The following is a 7,395-nucleotide window of genomic DNA, read 5'->3' as shown; positions in this document are numbered from 1 at the left end:
CCCACTAAGGCATGAGTTCATCCTCGAATTCATAAATAATCTGTACGCACATAAGATAAAGAAATAAAAGAAATACTGAATAAGACTCACATCAGTGGAATAGATAGGAAAATCTCTGCCTCATGTCTTCTTCAGTTTTCCACGTCGCTTTTTCAACTTCATGCCGACTCCATTGAATCTTCACCAATGGAATGGTCTTCGTTCGGAGTTTCTTTTATTTCCTATCAAGTATCTGAATTGGATTTTCAAATTAGCTAAGAGTTTCATCTCATTTAGCTTCATCGGGTTGCAAGATATTAATTCATCAGGTTGGTACTTTCGAAGCATCGAGATATGTAATACATCATGGATACCAGATAAAGATGTAGGAAGTGCGAGTTGATAAGCAATATTTCCTATCTTCTCAAGTATCTCATATGGCCCAATAAACCGTGGAGATAACTTACCTCTCTTACCAAATCGAATAGTACCCTTGAACGGAGAAATCTTCAAGAATACTCTGTCTCCTTGATCAAAAGATAACGGTCGACGTCTGATATTTGCATATCTATCTTGTCGATGTTGTGTTGTTTTCATTCTCTGTTGAATCAACTTAACTTTTTTATTCATCTGTCTGATCATATCCGGTCCCAATTCAGGTATCTCTGACACATCATCCCAATACAGTGGTGATCAACACTTATTTCCATATAATGCTTCGAATGGAGCCATCTCAATTCTCATCTGATAACTTTTGTTATAAGAGAACTCCACCAATGGTAATGAATCTTGCCATGTAGTACCAAAATCAAGTATTACAGCTCTAAGCATATCCTCAAGTGTCTGAATAGTTTGTTCAGATTGTCCGTCGGTTTGAGGATGATAAGAAGTACTCAAATATAAATGCGTACCTAGAGCTTGCTGTAGACTATGCCAAAAGTGCGAAGTGAATCTTGGATCTCGATCAGATACAATCGACTTTGGCACACCATGTAATCGTACTACTTCTCGAACATATAAATTTGTCATCTGATCATGAAGATAAGTCATTCGATATGGAATAAAACATGCAGATTTTGTTAACCTGTCAATAATCACCCAAATAACATCGCATCCTCGGGATGACCGTGGCAATTTCATCACAAAATCCATGTTAATGTGGTCTCATTTCCATTAAGGAATAGATAAACTCTGCAATAAGCCACCTGGTTTCTTCCTCTCAGCTTTCACCTGTTGGAAATTCAGGCATTTTGATACAAATTCAGTCACATCAGACTTCATTTATTTCCACCAGTACTGATTCTTCAAATCGTTGTACATTTTTTTGCCTCCAGGATGAACACTGAATCGACTGCAGTGATCTTCTTTCAAGATATTCTGTCCCAAATCTGAAATATCGGGAACAACAACTCGGTTATTCACATATAAAACATCATCGGTACTAACCTGATACTCAGATTGATGTCCTGATCTAATCATTTCAATCGACTTCTGAACACTTAAGTCTGATTTCTGTGCTTCTTTGATTCGAATCACTAATTCAGGCTCAACACTAATAGCACAAACTCTCATCGGTCTTCTATCTGTCTCAAATATTAATCCAGAAATACAACACTCTTTAATCAAATTAGATACACCTATAATAGACAAGGATAAAGCACATACCTTCCTACTTAGGGCATCTGCTGCTGCATTTGACTTCCTTGGATAATATTCGATTTCACAATCTAAGTCTTTAAATAAGTCAAGCAATATTCTTTGTCTCATGTTCAGCTCAGATTGTGAAAACAAATACTTCAAACTCTTATGATCAGAAAATATTTTGAACTTCTCACCGTATAGATAATGTCGCCAGATCTTTAATGCAAAGACGATAGCTGTCAATTCAAGATCATGAATTGGATATCTGACTTCATGGGGTTTCAGTTGTCGTGAAGCATAAGCAACAACATGTCCTTTCTGCATCAAAACAAATCCCAATCCTCTGTGAGAAGCATCACAATAAACAACAAAATCACCAGTACCTGAATGGATTGTCAAGACTGGTGTTGTAGTCAATCTTTTCTTCAGCTCAAGAAAACTTACTTCACAAGCTTCAGACCAAACAAACGGTGCATTCTTCTGTGTAAGCTGTGTAATAGGCTTTGCAATAGACGAGAAATCTTTGATAAAGCGACGGTAATAACCTGCTAAGCCCATAAAACATAGAATTTTTGGCACAGAAGTCGGTCTCTGTCAACTTGTAGTACCCCGTAACCGAAATAGGTAATTAAGAGATTAATTATGTTAATTAAACCAATTTGGTATCTGAAGGATCGGAAGCTCCGAAGGTGAGACTGAAAGCTCCTATCAGGATCGGAAGCTCCGATGCAGGATCGGAAGCTCCGATCGATATAACGTCATGCATGACGTGTGGCAGGATCGGAAACTCCGATCGGGATCGGAAGCTCCGATCGCCCTATCCGAATTCAACCAGTGAGATTTTGACATGTGGCAGATAAGGATGTTCGGAAGCTCCGATGGCAGGATCGGACGTTCCGAACAATCGGAAGTTCCGATCGAGGATCGGAGGTTCCAATCGATGCCTATAAATATAAGGTCCGAGGCATTCATTTCTTTCCAATTCCGAGTTCCTTTCCTTCACCCTAGTGGCTCTATTTTATGGCTTTGGGTACTCTTATTTTAGAGTTGGAGTAAGGAACATATTTTAGTATAGTCAGAAAGTGTCTGACATAGTAGCGGAGCAGCGCTCGTGTTGTAGAGCCGTGTTCGAGGCTGTGAATTCGCGGCAGGGGAGTGCCTTAGTTGCGGGATAGTCGCCATCAGTGGGCTGACGACGGACGCAGGTATAACTATGGTCTCCTTTAATTATTTAGGAGTATGCAATAGCTTAGTTAAGGCTTTTAGCGCTTATTGAATGATGCATGGGTATTTGCATTGTAGACTTGATGATAGGCTTGGAACCTAGAGTGGAACTACTAGGACTGCCTTAGAAAGATACGTAAGTACTGACTGAGATTGTTAGCGGATATACATTCTTATATGTTGCATTTATGTGTTTGCATGTTATTATTGTTATGCGGCATGTGCATATCAACTTGTGCATGTACATCTGTATATCTTTCGAGATGAGCCAGTTAGGGTTGCTCAGCCCTGTTAGGACATTTGATATCGAGTACCCTTAGGTACTGATACCTCGAGGACTCCGCGGTCCGTGTCCGGGATTCGGGAATGAGTGGTCGCACACAGTGGTTAGCTACCCCGATGTGACGAGCTTATATCCCATGCGCCAGTTTGAGCAGTTTGTATACAGTTATCCCAGATATGGATACCCGGTCATTTTCATGCATCATATTTGTATGTTTATCCGTGCTTTCGTATTGAGATTAGAGCTCACGTCCAGTTTTTTGTGTGTATCTGGATACCCTATTCGATGGGGCAGGTATAGGTGCAGGATTGAGCACCAGGAGCCTGGAGTAGCCAGTGACTTTGAAGACAGCAGAATTAGCTGTAGGTTTTATTTAAAGTAATTCGATTGGGTTGTATAAATCAAGTTTGATTAGCCGGTTGTATTCTGCCGGTCTATTTGTATTTAGTCTTCCGCAGCAATTTTATTTAATGCATGCTTAATTATGCTCTTAACTCTAATTAGGTAGTGTATTCGGGTCGGGTCGCTACATTTATGGTATCAGAGCAACTACATGCAAGGGACTTAGGAAATTGATAATAAGACCTCTTGATTACCCTTGTAGGATTGATTGAGGCTAGCGAAAGAAGATTTGGTTCTTCAGTGCCAAGGTTTGCGGCATAATTTTTTACTATAAGGAATGCAACAGTGATGAGAACACCAGTAGTAACATATTGATAGATAGACTGATTGTTGTGGACGGTTCATCATTCGATGCATTGGGATGTTGATCGAAGAACATATGGATTCCAGCCAGGGTAGACTGGAAGAGAAGATCGGTTATATCGCGTCAGATACCTTTGAGGGATTTTTGGAACGAATGGTGTTTAGTAATCCATTTGGTTCCAGTCCTTGAAGATTCTCCACTCGTAGTTGGAGAGATTGTCAGATAGACCTTCACCAGAGAATGCCTCGAGTGCCTAAAACATGACCGGTTTTGAGAGTGAGGTCTTTAACCTCGTGCAGAACATGGTTTTGCCAGTATGCTTGTATCGATGCTTTTGGTAGGCATACGGAAAACTTCATGTTCAAAAGCATGATTTAGATACAAGAAGAACGCTGATGGTAGATCGTGAGCAGAAGAAGTCGACTGACATGCACTGACGCAGAGCATAGCTGGTTAGCTATCACGTGCCATTTCTCCGGAGTTCTTCGCTAGAGAACAGGTAGAGAGACATGGACGGAAGTATGCTTGTATCGATGCGTGTGTCGATTGGAAGTTTCATGCTCAAGGAGTGAAGACAAGTTTGACGACTTTAAATATTGTATTGATGTATTTGTAAACAGTATTTCAGTTGTAATGAATCATCAGAAATTGGTTGTATCAGTTCAAGTTATTGGATGTACATTTTGTTGTATTTTGAATACTGTATGTATTACATGGGATTGTAATAAAGGAAATTGTACATAACTTGAAGTAATGATACATGTTTTACTTATTCAAAGATTCGTGTTTGATTACAAGTAATGTTACTAAGTTTGGCTTGGAATTAGTTGACTAATTAACTAGGATAGCTCATGGATTTTGAGTAAGTCAACGGTAACGGATTGACATGGTGTTAGTCTAGGTGTCTTCCTAAGGCTGACCTAATTAGTCGTTTGACTGAGTTAGTGCCATTGATGAGGTAATTCATCTGGGAGCATGGAAATATCGATCTTGTTTGGAAATTTTGAGTTTTTGTTCTAAGTTGTTTTCTTAGGACAGTAGTCTGATTGACCTGCATAGGTTGAGACTTCGTGATGATGAGATTTCATCGGGATACCAAGTCGGGTATATACCAAGAGTTGTGGACTAGGACCATGACAAGCCATGATGGAGCGTGACCCTATGCCCAGTGTTACTCTGGGAGTCTTTCGTACTTCGGAGAATGCCTGGAAGCCTTCGTGCTTCAGGATTTGGCGGTGGGAAGGCTACTTAGTCTAGAGTTTTGGTAACAGTCATGACGGGGTATGACATTGGTTTGGATGCCTGGTTAGGTGTCAGCGGTTTAGATATCGTCTGACTGTTGTCAGAGATATTGGTTTGAAGTTTTGTCACAAGGACCAGTCTTGGAGGGATTTTCCTTGACGAGTACGTACTCTGAACAGATAGTTTTAGTCTATTGGATACTGCTAGACTAGTGGATCTAGTCGGGGTTTGGATGCTCTTGTGATAGGGGCTATCCAGGAGTTTGTGAAATTCCTGAAACATTTGACTCGTAGATGAGTAAGTTTTCAGCATTAATGGTTTCCTTCAGTGATAGATTATATCCAATGCTAAGGATTGTACATGACTATTTGAGGCGTGAGAATAGCGTGATTTATGCCAGTGTACACTTGGTGGTGATTTCAGGTGGGACACCGCGGCAAGTAACCACAGTCTCGATTTGTTGCAGTCTTAGCAAAAGATATAGTTATCATGAGCAAGTTTCGCGACAGTTGGTAATGATTCACTATCGATGCAAGATTGGTACTGGAGACTACTAATAGCTATTGTTTGACTTTGTCAGAGATAGGTGAGTTGAATCAGCTGTGATTCTTTTGATTCCAAGTATTTGGGGATATGCGGACGTATGGCCGTGAGATCATGATTATTGATCGAGCCATGTGAGATTTCAAATGACCAAGACCTGGCGGGTGGTTGCCATAATTTGGTTGGTACTGACAAGTTGTGTGATAGTCACAACTTATCGACGAGGTCGATTGGTTGAGAAGATCAGTAATTAAGATATCATGAACCGAGAGATACTTGGGACGATACTATAAGCCGTCGTGCTTATGAGTTTGGATCCTTTAAGTAAATGTCTCGAAACAATAAGAAAATTATTTGCATTCAGGATTCTCGGGTGGTTGAGATTTTCGGAGTGCAGTCGTTCGATAGATCACGGGAGGTGATTGCATGTTTTGACTTTGGTAAGTCATGGCTAATTCGATAACTCGGGTAAAAGTTATCAATGGTAAGAGAAGTCGTAATTGATCTAAACATTGCTTGGTATTAGCAATGGTTGACCCAGTTTTGGAAATAGAATTGTTCCATGCTATTGGATTACAGTTTTGGGAACTGTTAGCCGAATACTTGTTTAGGCATTTCCAGCAGTTTTCTCGGAGGATTTTCGTTAAATTTTGATTTGACGAGTGTTGCGGAATTCAATGAGCATTAGCAGACCGATATCAGTTGTTTGTTCGTGGGATGATACGACAGCTGAGACTGTGTTCAGAGTCTAGTGAGATTGTTGTCGGTGATTTCCCAGTACGTTCTGATGTGCTATGCCATTGAGGTGTTGGGATCGACCGAGATCTATCGGGTAAATTCGTTGGTTTATCGTATGTGTCATGGATTGCGCGAAGGGTTGAGGTGAACTAGTTTTGTTCATCTTGGTAGCAAGTCAAGTGTGACTTGGGATTGTTATCTATGGTTGGATAACTAGTGTTGCGAATTCAATTGATATCTCGAGTGACGAGATAGTAGTGATCTTTAATCTAGACTACTAATGTTGTAGATGTTGCGATCCCATCTATGTGTTCAGCATTATAGCGGTGACATTCTTTGAGAATATTAGTCAGCATCAAAGAAAATAAGTACGGAATGTAAGTCTGTCGATGTTAGGAACTTTCGGGATTGGTTGTTATCTGTGGCAGGACGTCAAGTGGGAATCGATTGGTTAACACTTGCGGTTACCTCTGGGATTTGATGTCAGTGTTAGACCAGTGGAGATACAGGTTGGTTTTATCTGGTCTTCTCGTTAGTACGAACTGATTCTAGCAAGAGGGATAGTCGGTATCAAGTGGTATACTTGACGAGGAACTATCACTGCTAAGGTTCGTAGGAATAGTGGGTATTCAAAGAGCAGTCGAGAGCACTCTATTGATCGTAAGGCTCGGTTATACATCCAAAAGATCGTTCTACTTCATGGATGCCGGTAGGCATTGTCAGCGATCGAGACCCAGGTTTACTTCCATATTCTGGGGAAGTGTCCAGCATGCTACGAGCACTGCTTTCAGTTTAAATACTGAATATCATCCAAATACAGATGGTCAGATGGAGAGCGCTATCCATACCTTGGAGGACATGTTTTGGGCGTGTAATATGGATTTTTGGTTCAGTTTAGCCAGATCAGTTGTCATTGATTAAGTTCGCGTACAACAATAGGTACCATCGTAGCATTGGGAGGACACCTATTGAGGCGTTGTACGGGCGACTTGTCGTACTCCATTCTTCTAGAAAGAAGTGGGGGAGATAGTATTTCTGA

Source organism: Henckelia pumila, chromosome 1 (assembly GCF_033568475.1).
Source record: "Henckelia pumila isolate YLH828 chromosome 1, ASM3356847v2, whole genome shotgun sequence".
NCBI classification, from domain to species: domain Eukaryota; kingdom Viridiplantae; phylum Streptophyta; class Magnoliopsida; order Lamiales; family Gesneriaceae; genus Henckelia; species Henckelia pumila.
Note: the sequence above shows the minus strand (reverse complement) of the source record.